The 14,826-nt window shown below is 39.3% G+C and overlaps 1 pseudogene; it reads right to left on the reverse strand.

The window, feature by feature from the left end:
- Positions 1 to 7,235: 7,235 nt before the first annotated feature.
- Positions 7,236 to 7,395, reverse strand: LOC131956769 (uncharacterized; annotated as a pseudogene).
- Between the last annotated feature and the right edge of the window lie 7,431 nt (positions 7,396 to 14,826).

A 14,826-nucleotide genomic window follows, 5' to 3' on the forward strand; every position in this document is an offset into this window, starting at 1 on the left:
CTGGGTTTGTATGTCGTTTATTTTGTCCTGGGATTCTTTGTTTAAAATATTTTTTTTTTTTTTCTATCAGAGGGTCAGACTAGAAACTGGGGTCGTTACTCCCAGTTCCTGCGGATTTAACTCACACAAGTCATCAACCGCAATCATCACGTTTCTAAACTGTAGGTCCTTGTATTTTTTTTTTTTTGTTCTTTTTTTTTTTTTTTAAATGTACATGGTTATCATATTTGTTTTATAGATGTTGTTATACAAAATTTTAAGGGATAATCAGTAAAAGGGGTTAAAGTAAAATAATAGTGTTGGAATCCGGATGAGGAGGGATTGACAAAACTCGTTTAAGTGGTGGGTACAGCGTGTCATATTTGAAGAGTTGTCCTTCTCGCTGTTTATGTTCTGTCGTCTGCATACATGTAAGAAATGGATCTGTCTGGGTTGAGGATGTAGAATATTTGATTGTGGCAGGGGTCGTTGTCGGGGTGCTGGTCGTTGAGGTGATTTTCTATGTCGTATTTGGTTTATAGACTTGTTAGGCAGTATCCACACTGGAAGACAGCGGTGTCTGGGTGTTTTAGTAAGTGGTGCTTTATTGCTCCTCTGCTTTTGATCAGATTGTTACAATGCGGGCATTTACTCGTATCAGGATGGGAAGTTTTTGTATGTGTTTTACACTCGCTGGCAGTACTGAAACTGTGAAAGCAATAACCGCAGCCCTTGTCTTTTCCAGGAGTTAAAGGTTTGGGAATTTGAATTGGTTCAGTGGTAGTTTCTTGTTGCGGCTGGGTTTCTAAGGTGTTTGTCAGGCGATCGAAGATTTGATTCGCGATTTTTTTTGTTAATTTTCCTTGTTCTGTGGGGCTGATTTCATTTTTTCTTTTCATTGACGTGGTGTTATCTATTTCTGAATCTGGGCTTTGTGTTTCTCCAGTGTTTTGGATTTTTGTTGATGTAGTTGGTGACTTCGGGTAAGCCGTATTTGGGATCGCTTTTTGGTTCGACAGGTTAGGGGTTACCAATGTTTGCTGCGGTGTGGGTGGTGCTCTAGGTGGTTCTGTTAAAATTGTCTGTGAGGATGGTTGTTGAGTTGGTTCTTCCTTGGCGTCTTCCTGGCAGTGCGATGAGGATATTACGTGTTGTGTCTTTGTATGTAATTTGGATGTAGTGTGGGATGTGTTGTGGATTGTCGTTCTGGATGGTGAATCTGCTATTGTTTGTGTGCGGGATTGTGGTTATTGTAGGTGTAGATTTGCTGACTGTTTGCAGTGCCTTAATCAGTGTTTCGTTGCTCAGGGCTGGCGGGACCCATCTAGGGGTTCCGATGATTTTGTCCTTGTGGTATCTGTCGAATTTCAAAGTGTATGGGCCGTGTGTTTTGGTGGTGCCGTCCAGACCCGCTACATCAAACTCGTTGGACGAGAAGTACCAGGTATCCCCTCGTGCATAGTTGAGCAGCAGGATCTGGTGTGGACTAATGATATTGCGCAAGAGGTGACCAGGGATGTTCTGGTGGTTGGTTGATTTGATGGTGACTTGAATTACTGTAGGCGAGTCGAAGAGCTCAGGAGCTATTTCATCAGACTGGATTCTAAACTGTAGGTCCTTGTAGGAACCTTTGTTAGAAATACGCAGATATAAGATCAAGATCAGGCAATCTTAATGTGTTGATCAATTTAAAATCTTCTTTGTATTAATATTACATCTTGTTGATACTAGTGACTGCTATTTTTTGAATTAACAGCTAACAATAAATAGGTGTTATAATTCATATTTTTTATTAATTACCAAAATTTTAAATACTTTTCTTGTAACTTAATTTTTTTTATAATTTATACTAACGTGTGTTTACTCTTTATTTGTTTCAATATATATTATTATATTATTTTCTTCTTTTTATCGTTTAATTTAATACTTATTTCCCTTTATAAAAAAAACATTGTTTGTTTTTTCCCCTGACAAAAAAAGTTCTACGCGAGAGATATTTTGACAGAAACAAGACGACAGCAAACCGCAGTGAACTGTGCTACACCTTGGTGCACTCTCGGGACTAACACCAATGTTCTGGGGGGGGGGGGGATGTGTGTGATGGAATCAAGTAAGGGGTAGTTGAATGTTTGGATGATTTTGGTGGAGACTATGTTTTTAACGTGTTTAGATTTGGGAGATTTTTAGTGTGTGAGAGTTTAGTGAGGGAGAATTTAGTGTGGGAGACTTTAGTGTCGGATAATTTAATGTGGGAAAATTAAGTATGAGAGAGTTTAGTATGCGAGATTTTAGTGTGGAGGAATTTAGTGTGGGGGAATTTAGTGTGGGAAAATTTTGCGATTATTATTGTGTGGGATTGTGTTTATGGATGGCCCTTTGTTACTGAATAGGCGTAGTGTAGCATTGTCAAGTTTAGAGAGTGCCCATCTAATGGTCCCGTTGATTTTGTGAGAAATACAATGTATATGGACCGTGTGTTTAGCATGTGTTGTCCATTGTGGTGACGTCATGGGCTTGTGAGGAGAAGTACCAGGTGTCAGCTCTGCCATAGTTGAGTAGCTTTTTTTTTTTTTTTCTTGCCTCAGACATGTCAGTTGTGTGTGTTCGCTTTAGTATTACAGTTTTCATCATCGGACTGTGAGGACTGATACAGATTTACAATAGTAATATTTCTTTCTTACTTGTAGCTTACTTTCATTCATTTAAGATTGTTTACTTATACATAGATCTAATACAAAACGTCTAAATATAAAAAAAATAAAAAATAAAAAAAAACCTGAATATGCAAATGTGTAATTGAATGAAGATTCAAGGGATTTTTTTCCCTCCGCGTGGTGGGTGAGGGAGACGGGGTGGAATTTGGGTTTTTAAGTAGAGCTGAAATAAATTTGTTATTACAGAGAATTTAAAATGATACACATTTTAAGCAATCGGAAAAGTTATGTTATTACAACGAGACACATCAAAGCAAACATTCTTCCCTTTCAAACATCTATATCTATACAGTCCTCAAAATTTTTTTTTTCTTTTTATTCAATTGTTTTAAACATTTAAATCAGTAATAATAATTTGTTTGAAGTTTTACACAGCATCAAAGATATGAACATCAATTGCATATATAATAATCAAAAGAAGAAAATAAAATGGCATAAGAACTAGACTAAAATAAGGTGTGCAAACTCGGTTTCTCTTGACTGCTTAGTTTACTGTGCTCAGTCCTCGTGGATACGCAATAGATTTTTTTTTTAAGTTTAATATATTTCCTTACACACAGTTCACTCCTGTCGAGCCAGGAGCTAGCTGTGTGAAAAAGGTTGCATGTTTAAAATATACATAGTATACATACATGGCATTGCATACAATATTCCGAGATCATATTTTAAACATGTCATAATTTCTTTTTTACTTTCTCGTATATACGAAGTATAGAGAAAGTCTTGTAATCGTGCAAAAAAAAAAAATCGAGATTTTTACAAATCTCGACGTTTTACACCTCACTGATACGGAAAAACATAATTTTGCAATCTTGTCCGTATGTCTGTGTGTCTGTGTGTCTGTCTGTCTGTCTGTCTGTCCGTGTGTAAACACGATAACTTGAGTACCGTTACAGCTAGGTTGATGAAATTTTATATATAAGTATTTTATCAAAATCGTAGATTCGTATCAACTTTTCAGCGATTTCCGATAACCGGAAGTGGTACTTTTCCTACTTTGAATTTTTCAAAAGCCTATAACTTGAGTACTATTTCAGATAGATAAATGAAATTTCACATGTAAGTAAAAGATCTAATTCTCTACCTTCTGTAAAATTTTGAGTAATTCTCGTTGACTGGAAGTAGTAATTTACGCTACTTCCGATTTCTCAAAAAACTAATGTAAATTTTAAAAGTACTAATAATATTGCGCACTATTATGCGCTTTTTTATTTGGCGTTCACTTGGTGTGCAATTAATTTGTCTACGAGATTTTATTCTATTTTTAAAACTTTAAGTATTTAAAATGGATTAAAAATCATGTCTATAGCCCGAGTTCCCATCCCCTGTTATTTTATATAAGAATATTCGAGAAAGTTTAGGGAAGATCACTCACGGTTTATTTATTTTTCTTATACAAGACGTCTAAATTTGCTATAATTAAAACAATGTTCCGTCGAAGCGTATTATTTGGGTGGCGGGTGGTGGCTTTCCGTGTGAGCCTTTATACTTTCTAAAGGGAGGCATAGGTTACAAGAGTGACTGGAGTACATCGTTACTTCAGGATGGTTTTTTATATAATGTCCGTATATGTCTGAGTGCCGAGTTCATTCTGTGTGCGGGTAATCGTCCACACAAACGTCACAAAGTAAGAAGTCCCCGTGTTCATGGCGTTCGTGTATTTTAGCTTCCTCAGCTGATTTGAATCGCTGGGTGCAAAATCTGCACTTTGTGTCGTCGAATACTGATTTTGTAGTTTTTTTATTTTTTGCTGTTTGTTTTGTGTCTGTGGGGCTGTCTTCCTTTTTCCTTTTTGGACTTGTATATTCGGGCATATCTGTATTTGTGCTGGGCTTGTTATGTTCGAGAGTTGGTTTCAAAGTAAACGTAAAATTGACTGGGTAGAGCGAGGATGGTAGAAGAGAGTTCGATTTGAGAGTTGTTGATGCAGATGGTTTAACGGTTGGTGTTTTCGCTGTGCATGTACTAGGGGTTATTGGCTTGCTTGACGGTTTGGCTGGACTAGTTGGTTTCCTGAATTGAGTTTTGGGTGAGATCGGTGCAGTCGTAGTGGGGGTGGCTTGCATGTTCGTAGATTTAGGAGGTTGAGATCTGCGCAGTCGCAATTGGGGTGACTTGTGGGTTTACCGGCGTAGGAGGTTCTGTTGATGGCAGCTGTGCAGGTGTAGCTGGATCCTGTGATGCTGTTAGGTGTGTATTTGATGCTGGGCATTGATTGGTCCAGTGCGAGGTTGAAGAGCAGAACTGGCAGGCTTGTTTCCTTCCATTGATTGCTACTAGGATGTTGAGGGATTTGTTTTTGTGATTAATTTGAATGTAATGAGGGATGTTAGCTGGATTGTCGGTATAAATGGAGAAGCTGCGGTTACTGTTGTGAGGAATGGTGGTTATGATTGGTTCTTTGCTGCTGTAAGGCTGTAGTGCTTGTATGAGTGTGAGGTCGTTGAGTGTGGGGGGTACCCATCTAGGGGTTCCGTTGATTCTCTCTTTTTCGTGTAGTGTGAAATGCAGTGTGTAAGGGCCGTGTATTTTGTGTGTATTGTGTAATGTGGTGACATCGAATTCTGTTGAGGAAAAGTACCAGGTGTCAGCGCGCCCGTAGTTGAGGAGTAGGATCTGATGATCGCTTATGAGATTACGTAAGACGTGTCCCCTCAATTTGGGATGACCTTTTGAGCTGATGGTGACTTGGATGGTAGGTGAGTCAGCAGAGTAGAGGTCCGGGCATTCTTCATTCGGCAGGTTCAGGATGGCAGTTGTAGCTGAAAGGTGTTGGGCCCAGGATTTCATTAAGCCACCCGAACCGTGGTCCGGGTGGCTCCTCCCCAAGTCTCTCGACCCAGGGGGAACATCCAAGGGCGCAACCCCTTTGCTGACGCTGACAATATCTGCATATGACATCGCATGAGGAGATGACATTGTAAGATGTTAGAGTATAGTATCTTTAGTAAAAGGCGAAAGATTTACTCGATGTGAAGAGAAACCAGAGTAATTTTTTATTTTTTTTTATTTTTTTTATTTTTCCGTTTGGCGTTTAATAGAACTCCTTCCACTGTGTGGATAGGTTGCATGTTAAAAATTACAATGTAATACATAGTACAACATTAAAAAGATTTACAATGTCTTAATATCCCTTCTGATTTCTTTGTTCCGATTTCTTGGTTCCATTTGTTTCTTTTGATTTCTTGATTTTGTTTCCGGTTTGCTATGACATAAAGTACAGGACAATACAACATGATCGCTTCTCTGTTTTTGGCCGTGCTTCTTGTGATTAATACAATCTTGGTTGGGTAGTGGTTGATTCTTAATTGGTAGTTGTAGTTTGAGAATGTCAATGAGAGATATTCTGTTGTTGAAAGGGCGAGCTTGTGTCTTGTCGTTGATGGTAGAGTTGATCGAATGTTGTAGAACTTGGAGAGGGTGGTTGAGGTAGTGTCCTTGCGTTGAAGTATGGTTTTTCCTAGGTTGGTTGAGAGATCGTTCGAAGTGAGTTGCTTTGAAATATTGTTCATTGTGGTTTTGAAGAAGAGTGAAGTTGTGACGTAGTCGAGTAATTGAGTTGGGCGAAGTGACGTTGAAGAATGAAGTATTGCTGATGTTGCTGAGTCGAGGATTTGGAGCTTGATGAAGTAGTTGAAGTGGGCGAAGTGAAGCTGTTTGATGATTGTTTATTTTAGGTAAGTTGAGTAGTTGGTCTTGAGAGATGGTTAGTTGATTTGCTAGTGTTTGACGGAAGCCTCCCACCTAAGATTTCTCCTAGGACGTAGGTCAGGGGTCGGCAACCTGCGGCTCGCGAGCCGCATGCGGCTCTTTTGATGTTCAGACGCGGCTCTTCAGCTCCATGCACACAAATTAAAAATTATTTTAATTTATTTTTAAAACTCATAAAAATATTAGTCTGCAATACTCGGTAATTAAAGATATAGATCTAATAACAATGTAAAGTTTCAAATTTCGAGCAGAGCTTGCTAAACTACTTTAATATGTATTATGTTTTGTGCGAAACATGTAGGGGCCTATATGTTTTTATATGAATAAATATTTCATATTTAAGCTATTTATTTTAAATGTAATGTATATATATATATATATATATATATATATATATATATATATATATATATATATATATATATATATATATATATATATATATATATATATATACCTAATCACATATCATAATATTGAAAAAAAAAAATGTTTGTGGCTCTTTAAAAACTGTGAAATGTGGTAAATTGTAACTTTTGGCTCTTCCGTCCCAATAGGTTGCCGACCCCTGACCTAGGTGGGTGTCGTCAGAGTGGTAGTGAGTTTGTTGGTAGCGAGGTAGTTGTGTTTGACGTAGTAGATGAGTTCGATTTGCTGGCGATTGTGACGGACCTCCCACCTAAGATTTCTCCTAGATGGGTGTCGTCAGGCTGAAAACTAGAAAATTGAAAGTTAGCCACTCGTACATTTGAAGCCACCCAATATAAGTACTGGGTGACTCATCACGACGGCATGTGCGCTTCGAGGGATGTGTGGGAGCAACCCCACAGCGGTCGTTGGCGAGATTTGCGTGAGTTAGAGTAGTAGATTTGACCGCCTCTCGGCCCCGGCAGCCAGCCCTAAAAAGGGCTGACCAACCAAATGGCTAAGATCCATGTAGATCCATAACAGGTACTACACTTTGATCTTAGCCAAAAGGCCGAGAAGCGATTGGGATTTCAGTGCATACGTAAACAAAAACATCAAGCTGCAAAGGTATTGATTGTAATAAAAACAAATTAAGCCGAAATTTTATATTTTTAAAAAACAAAAAAAAAAAAAAAAAAAGCAAATTAAGCCGAAATAAGATTATTAGACACTAGATCTATACGGAATCAGACCACTGCATGAAATAAAACATCTTGGTATTTATATTACATCTGGTTGAAACTAGTGACAAATGATTATTGGATTAACATTGAACATTACTGGTAGTTTCTATTAACATTGTGTGATAAATCACCAAATGATTTAAAAACTTTTTATAAAATTTATTTTTCTATAATTAATACTGAAGTCAGTTTACTTGTTTCTGTTTCATAATTTATTATTACTTTTTACATTTCTTTTTATCTTTTAATTTTATATTTACCTCCCTTGAAAAAAAAACATTGTTTGTTTTCTCCCCTGACAAAAAAGTCCCACGCGCGAACACTTTGACACAAACAAAAGACGACAAAAACCGCTGTGAACTGTGTTACACATTGGTGCACTCTCGGGACTAACACTAATATTATGTTGGGGGGGGGATGGATTGTGTGATGGAATCTAGTATGGGGGAGTTGAATGTTCGGGTGATTTTGGTGGAGACTATTTTTGTATCGAGTTTAGATTTAGGAGATTTTTAGTGAGGGAGAATTTAGTGAGGAAAAATTTAGTGTGGGAGAATTTAGTGTGGGAGAATTTAGTGTGGAAGAATATAGTGTGCGAGAATTTAGTGTGTGGGAATTTAGTGTGGGGGAATTTAGTGTGGGAGAATTTAGTGTGGGAAAATGAGTATATTTTGTTGTAGTGTAGACAAAGGAAATTATTTGAGTGTTTGTGTGTATATAAATAAATCTACGTGTGATTGGGTTTACTGTGGGTAGGTTGAGTGGGGGTGTTTAGATTAGTGGGGTGGAGGGGGGTTGTCCTTCTGGGTGTTGTTTAATAGACCTCCAGATCATGTGACAATGTGACGAATTGCGTCATTTGTATAACGGTGCTTTATTTATTTCTTTATCTAAGACTAAATAGTAGAGGAAAAACACGTCAAATAACCTATACATTACGGAGCTTTCACAAGCGCTAAATTATAAAAGTAAGAGTACACTTTTTAAGCTATAATACTAAACACAAAGCTTTCTACTGCTAGTCCGAATGTCTCGAGTTCCGGGCTCAGTTCTGTTGGGCTCCGTGAGTTCACCCAGCTCTAATGGGTACCTGGTGCACTTTAGGTAACTAAGGCGGATAGGCTTAGTACTGTCCACATTATCTCCCTGTATGTCGAGGTGATTGAAACACGATCTTTACTTTATCTGCCATTTGTGTATTGGGCACGAAGCGGAAAAGATTATGAAGATAAGTTAAATTAAAAGCGCCGGTCGATTCTAAAATCTTTCTTGGGTCGGTCGTCTCTTTGTTGTTATCGGCCATTATTTGTTTGATTTGTTTTGATCTTTATATGCTTTGTTCTAGTATGAGGGTGTGGTGTGTTTGGTTTTTCGAGCCTATCTGTTCTATTTTTATTCTGATTTGTGTCCCTCTATATATTTATATTCTTGTATTTTCGAAAGTTCTGTTTCTTTTGAGTCAATTTGTACTTTGTTATTTTTTTTTCCCTTAATTAAGCATACTTAGTTGTTGTTTTTTTCTAGGCGGCCGGCCCGTGTTTGGTCGTGCTAAACAGGGGGCATATAGATCTCCTACCGTTATGTCGTAGTAACAGTGTTTCTTCCAGACTTATTTCTCCGGCGGGGGGGGGGGGGGGGCACTTGAAATCTTCAAGGGGGGGGGGGGGGCGGAAAACTTTCTTTGGGGGGGGGGGGGGGGCGGACACTGTTAAAAGTACAAATTTCTATATAAATTATATAAATTTCATTTCGTTCGGGGGGGGGGGGGCGGTAAAAAATTTTCGGGGAGCTGCCTGGAAGAAACTCTGGGTGTAAGTTTCCCCACCGATCTCACGATCAATGTAATGTGTTAAATCCTTTAAAAGAGCGTTTGGGTAGAAATCGACTGCCCACTTATCACTCTTCCCGTTCTTAAGAGTTGAAACTATTGTGTCTGGTTCTGATATTTCAATCATAATTTTGTTGATCATATTCTGGGTAATGGTAGGGGGTACTCATTTTGGGTGACCCCTCTGACCGTTTTTGTACACACGCAGCAGCAAAATGCTGCTACAATAATCCGAATGTTCGCATCTCATTGCTAAATGTAGAGAGTTGTAAATTTCTTCTGATTCGAAAGAGATAAACCATTCGCTTGGTTTCCCCAAGTTGTAGACATTAAGAATTTGAGAACAATTTACGTCAGTTCACACGTAAATAGGTCCTCTAATATGAATTCGTCGATTCGACGTTCTTTTTTTTCCTTTATTCAACACACGTAGCGTGTTTTTGGGATGCCGCCCAGGTGCGGTCCCCGAAAGCGTGATTTTTTTGAAGAGTGTACTTACAGGTACAGGGTTAGGTCTCTCCTTTTGTGACACATCTCCGGTTTTTCTCCCACTTTGAAGAACATTTACAGTTTCATTTGAATATGTATCTGTTACGGGTGTTGACACAGGCCAGCTAGTTGTTTGCGTGGTGTCCGTATTATCTTCGGGACAGAGCGAAGGCCAGCTGAGGTTTTTTGAGAGTCTTGCCTGTATAGTTTCGGTCATCTTGAAGTAAAAAAAAAATACGTAGACATAGGACAGGGGTCGGCAACCTGCGGCTCGCGAGCCGCATGCGGCTCTTTTGATATCAAGATGCGGCTCTCCAGCTCCTTGCACAAATACTAATAATCTTAATCAAAAAATAAAATATTTGAAATAAAATAAAATTGTAGTGGCTCTTTAAAACCAGGGAAATTTTTAAAATTGTAACTTTTGGCGCTTCCGCTTCAAAAGGTTGCCGACCCCTGACATAGGATATTGCTTTTAAACGATTGTTGTGAAATCTGCTAACCAAATTCCTGGTATAAATACTACAGCTGGTTGACATCAATAACATTTTATTATTGCATTAACATTAACAATTACTGAGAGTTGTAATAAACATTGTGTAATAAATAACCAAATAATTTCAAACAATGTTTTTAAATTTATTTTTCTATAATTAATACAAATGTCTGTTTACTGGATTTTGTTTGACAATGTATTAGTACTTTTTTCGCTTCTTTTTATCGTTTAATTGTATAATTACCTCCCAATGGAAAAAAAAAACATTGTTTGTTTTCTCCCCTGACAATAAAGTTCCACTTCCACACGCGAGATACTTTCAAACAAACAAAAGATGACAGCAAACCGATGTGAACTGTGTTACACATTGGTGCACACTCGGGACTAAAACTAATAATCTGTGTCAATATTTAGTTTCACGTGGGGGTGGGGTGGGAGGTGTGTGATGGAATCTATTATTGCGGAGTTGAATGTTTCGGCGATTTTGGTGTATCGAGTTAAGATTTGTGTGATTTTAAGTGTAGGAGCATTTAGTGTGGGAAAATTTAGTGTGAGAAAATTTTGTCTGGGAGAATTTAGTGTCGGATAATTTAGTGTGGGATATTCATTGTGGGAGAATTTAGTGCGGCGGAATTTAGTGTGTAAGAATTCATTGTGGGAGAATTTAGTGCCTGAAAATTTTGTCTGAGTGAATTTATTGCAGGAGAATTTAGTGTGGAAGAATTTAGTGAGCGATAATTTAATGTCGAAAAATTTAGTTTGGCCGTATTTAGTGTGGGAAAATTTAGTGTTGGCAAAATGATTGTGTTGTAATGTAGGCAAGGCAATAATTTGCATTGGTGTGTTTACAATTATATCTACTGTTGGTGTGAAGGGGTTTTACTGTGGGTTAGTTAGTTGAGTGAGGGTGTTATGTATCAGTAGGTGTGTGTTTGTTTTTTTTTTTGGGGGGGGGGAAGGGGGATTAATGGACGCATGTTGTGTGTAGGTGGGATTAGTCGACGCATGTTGTGTATGGGTGGGATTAGTGGACGCATGTTGTGTGTGGTGGGATTAGTGGACGCATGTTGTGTGTGGTGGGATTAGTGGACGCATGTTGTGTGTGGTGGGATTAGTGGACGCATGTTGTGTGTGGTGGGATTAGTGGACGCATGTTGTGTGTGGTGGGATTAGTGGACGCATGTTGTGTGTGGTGGGATTAGTGGACGCATGTTGTGTGTGGTGGGATTAGTGGACGCATGTTGTGTATGGGTGGGATTAGTGGACGCATGTTGTGTGTGGTGGGATTAGTGGACGCATGTTGTGTGTGGTGGGATTAGTTGACGCATGTTGTGTGTGGTGGGATTAGTGGACGCATGTTGTGTGTGGTGGGATTAGTGGACGCATGTTGTGTGTGGTGGGATTAGTGGACGCATGTTGTGTATGGGTGGAATTAGTGGACGCATGTTGTGTGTGGTGGGATTAGTGGACGCATGTTGTGTGTGGTGGGATTAGTGGACGCATGTTGTGTATGGGTGTGATTAGTGGACGCATGTTGTGTGTGGTGGGATTAGTGGACGAATGTTGTGTGTTGTGGGATTAGTGGACGCATGTTGTGTGTGGTGGGATTAGTGGACGCATGTTGTGTGTGGTGGGATTAGTGGACGCATGTTGTGTGTGGTGGGATTAGTGGACGCATGTTGTGTATGGGTGGGATTAGTGGACGCATCTTGTGTGTGGTGGGATTAGTGGACGCATGTTGTGTGTGGTGGGATTAGTGGACGCATGTTGTGTGTGGTGGGATTAGTGGACGCATGTTGTGTGTGGTGGGATTAGTGGACGCATGTTGTGTGTGGTGGGATTAGTGGACGCATGTTGTGTGTGGTGGCATTAGTGGACGCATGTTGTGTGTGGGTGGGATTAGTGGACGCATGTTGTGTGTAGGTGCTCGGGATTAATTCAGGTGTGGGGATCAGAGTTTCTTCTTAGGCTCCACCCCCCCTACCTTCACCTACCGCGAATGAAGTAGAATTTTTTTTTATAGAAAGTATATACGTTTACCAGTTTCCCCCCCCCCCCCATCCCACACCGGAAGAAAAAGTCTGAAATAAACACAGTATGATGGACTCTGCTATAATACACAAGAGGAAAAAGAAAGCGCATTTCTTCTGTCCAGACATCCAGTGTACATTTCTTCTGTCCAGACATCCAGTGTATATTTCTTCAATCTTTCTCGTGGGTCAGAGTTGTTGTCCTTCAGGGTGTGGTCTATAATCAACCCTCGGATCATATGACTTATTACGTAACTTGTGTAACGGTGCTTTTTTTAGCTCTATATCAAAGACTAAATAGTAAGGGGAAAGGCATGTCTAATATCCTTTATGTTAACGAGCTTTTACAAGCGCTAACACGAGGTGGTGGCTGCTGAATCGTGATGTTTTGATGTTTTTTTCGGTTATGGGCTGTCCTCTTTCTTCCTCTTGGTTGTTGATGTTTCCACGATTGTTTGCTGTTGATGTTTCCACGATTGTTTGTTTTTGATGTTTCCACGATTGTTTGTTGTTGATGTTTCCACGATAGTTTGTTGTTGATGTTTCCACGATTGTTTGTTGTTGATGTTTCCACGATTGTTTGTTGTTGATGTTTCCACGATTGTTTGTTGTTGATGTTTCCACGATTGTTTGTTGTTGATGTTTCCACGATTGTTTGTTGTTGATGTTTCCACGATTGTTTGCTTTTGATGTTTCCACGATTGTTTGTTGTTGATGTTTCCACGATTGTTTGTTGTTGGTGTTTCCACGATTGTTTGCTGTGGTGAGATTTGAGGGCCGGAAGTTTCTTTCTCTGGTCTCGAGATCTGGGTGGTGACTGCATATATGCTTGTTACTGGATGTTGTGCTGTTTCGCCATGGTCAGTTGTTGGCGTCTTTAAGACCGTTGTCTCAGATGTGTGCATGGCGTTGTTGATGTTGCAGTTGATCACGATGCTGGTTTTAGGGTTGTCGGCTGCGTTGTTTTTGCTGGAGCTGTTGATTGTGCTGTTGGGTCTTCCTTCAGTGGTGTGTCTGAAGGCGTTTGTTGGCGATGGTTTGTCCAGTGTAGGGTGGAGGAACAGATTTGACATGCTTATCTTCTCCCGGCGATAAAGATTAGGATAGTGAGTGATTTGTTTTTGTAATTTATTTTGATGCAGTGTGAGATAGTTGAGGGTTTATCAGTGTAGACAGAAAAGCTGCGATTATGAGTGTGTGGGGATTGTGTTTATGGATGGCTCTTTATTCCTGAATAGGCGTAGTGCATGTTTGAGTGTAGCATTGTCAAGTGTAGGGGGTACCCATCTGAGGGTCCCATTGATTTTGTTGTTTTCGTGAAGTGAGATATGCAATGTGTATGTACCGTGTGTTTTGCATGTGTTGTGTATTGTGGTGACGTCAAGGGGCTTGTGAGAAGAAGTAACAGGTTTCAGCTCTGCCATAGTTTTTTTTTTAAATGTTTAATAGATTTCCTTCCACACAGTTCACTCCATTTGAGCCAGAAGCTAGCTGTGTGGATAGGTTGCATGTTAAAATATACATGTAATACATAGTATTTCATACACAATTTTACAATGTCATTATCTTGATTTTCCTTCCGTTTTCTTGGTACCATTTTTCCATGTTTCTTTGATTTCATGTTTTCATTTCCGTTTTCTTGGTTCCTTTAATATAACATAGAGTACAGGACAATACATGATCGCTTCTCTGTGGTTTTTGGCCTTGCTTCTTGCTCGTGATACAATCTTGGTTGAGCAGTGGTTGATTCTTAGTTGGTAGTTGTAGTTTGAGTGTCAATGAAGGATGTTCCGATATTGGGATGATGAGTTTGGTGTCTTGTCGTTGATGGTAGAGTTTATCGAATGGTGTAGAAATTAGAGAGATTAGTTGAGGTAGTGTCCTGGTGTTGAGATTGATGATGGTTGCCGTTGGTGATGGAGTTGAATCGAATGGAGCTTGGAGAGGGTAGTTGAGGTAGTGTCTTTGCGTCGAGATATTGTTTTTCCTTGGTTGCTTTGCTTTATTGTTCATTGTGGTTTGAAAAAGATTGAAGTGGTGTCGTAGGGTGATCTTGCGTAGTCGAGTAATTGAGGTGGGCGAAGAGAGTAGTTGAGGTGGTGTCCTTGTGTTGAGATATCGTTTATAATAGGTTGCTTTGAATTATTGGTCAATGTAGTTTGAAAGAGTAAAAAAATTGTTTCTTAGGGTATTCTTGCGTAGTCGAATAGTTGAAATGGGAGAAATAATGTTGAAGAATGTTTAGTTTTCGTAATATTGCCGTGTCGAGGATTGTAGATGAGAAGAATTTGAGTGGTCGAGTAGTCGAAAGCTTGGTCGAGTAGTTGAAATGTGCGAAGTGAGGCTGTTGACGAGTGTTTATTTTAACAGAGTTGAGTAGTGATTTCTCCTAGGTGGGTGTCGTCAGAGTAATAGTGAAGTTGTTGAT

Source organism: Physella acuta, unplaced genomic scaffold (assembly GCF_028476545.2).
Source record: "Physella acuta isolate Inbredline_101_S28 unplaced genomic scaffold, ASM2847654v3 ptg001174l, whole genome shotgun sequence".
In the NCBI taxonomy this organism is placed as follows: domain Eukaryota; kingdom Metazoa; phylum Mollusca; class Gastropoda; family Physidae; genus Physella; species Physella acuta.